We start from the raw sequence: 1,691 nt of genomic DNA, 5'->3' as shown, positions 1-1,691 counted from the left end.
TGAGGGGTCTCTGCCCAGCTCTGCCAAGGGGCTGGAGAAGCTCGCCGTCATGGGTTTGCTCTCCAGACATCACCCTGGCCATGCAGATGCTGCTCGGGGCAGGACCAGCCCTTCCTAAGGCTCTGTATGGGAGGAGAAGGGGCTGAAGCCCAGTGGGTCCTGGGGGGCTGTCCCCCGGCACTGTTCCTATTCCCAGGTGAAGACGGGGTCACCCCGAGTGGGTCTTGGTGGGGGATTCAGGCTCCCCCCTGCAGTGGGACAGCAGAGCCCCGCAGACACCCTGGCAGGGAAGAGGGAGAGCAGCTTTGTTCCCTTCCCTTTATCTCCCAGACAATGGCACGATTCAGCAGGTGTTAAATGTTTTAATGGGATGCTGGATAGCTTCTGTTGCCCACCTGCCCCAAGGCCATTTCACCCCTCCCTGGGAGCCAGGACCAACAGCCAGGAAGAAAAGGCCTGTTGTGTGCCGCATGAACTGCCTGCTGGCTGAGGCTCCCGAGAACCAGCCCAGGATTTGGGGAGCCCTCTGCTCGCCCTCAGCCACCCTCCTGCAGGCACAGGAGCCCCGCCACAAGGACCAGCACCCAGCTTCATTGCCTGGTGCCGAGGCAGCAGCAGGGGAGCACTGGAGGGATTCGTGGCCACACCAGGCTGTGCGCACACACGTGTGTGTCCTCCAAGATCATCTGGGGGCCGTTCTCAGCTCGAGAAGAAGAAAGAGGGCTTTTCCAACCCTGAAAAGGGGCTGTTCCCAGTGTATTTGTAGAGAGGGTGAGGATAAAAGGAGAAAAGTGGGCAACGGGTGCTAATGGGTTTGCTTAGTGCACGCCGAGTGGATCTGGGTGACAGGAACCAGAGGACAGGAACCAGGCTGCCCCTGGGCTCCTGCGGGCATCTAGGAGGATGGCGAGGCTCCTGCCCCTGCCCACGTTACCTGTTTGGGGATGCCAACTGTGGGATCTGTGCTGAGAAAATCCCAGCGAGGAGCCAGGACCAGGCAGATTCACCCCGAGTGGAGCGAACAGCTTGAGCTGGGCAGGAGGGAGGTGGCGCTGGGAAGGGAGGAAAGGGTCTGCACGCCTGGTGAGAAGGATCCAGGAGCCACGTGGAGCCCCCGGGCTGAGCTCAGGAGCTGGCAGTGCCTCTGCTGTACCTGCTGCAAGAGGAACAGCTCAGCCCTGGGGCTCAGAAACGGCTCCGCACGCAGGGAGCCGAGCAGAGCACCACGAAGCAGCAGCACCCCGGGGCGCAGCAGGCACCTGCCCTCTGCCAAGCAGGGCAAAAGCAGCTCGCAGCGCATGGTTTTCCTGCGGGCTGAAAGGGGAGAGGATGCAGATGTGGCCCTGGGAAGGCAGGGCAGGAGGGCTCGGAGAAGGATGGATGCCGGCAGCATCGTGGCATCCATCAGGGTGCCTGGGCGCAGCAGAGCTCGCCGGGGCTGCAGGAGGGGGGAGATGCCCCAGGGCCCCCCCGGTGCCTGGCACGGGCAGCCTGCAGCCTGCAGCTTGTGCTGGGAGCAGGGCACAGCCCTGAGCTCTGCGCTGGCACTGGGGCTTTCCCAGACCTCACACTGCCACCTCCCGGCTGCGACAAAGCCGCTCCTTCCCCAGCTGAGACCGAGCCTTTTAAAAAGGGGAGAGCCGACCCTGGGCGCCACAAACCCAGAGGCACTGACTTGGTGATATTACACA

This window comes from Aythya ferina (genome assembly GCF_964211825.1).
Source record: "Aythya ferina genome assembly, chromosome: 6".
Classification (NCBI taxonomy): Eukaryota; Metazoa; Chordata; class Aves; order Anseriformes; family Anatidae; genus Aythya; species Aythya ferina.
The sequence above is the reverse complement of the archived record's forward strand: the minus strand, read 5'-3'. Positions refer to the sequence as shown.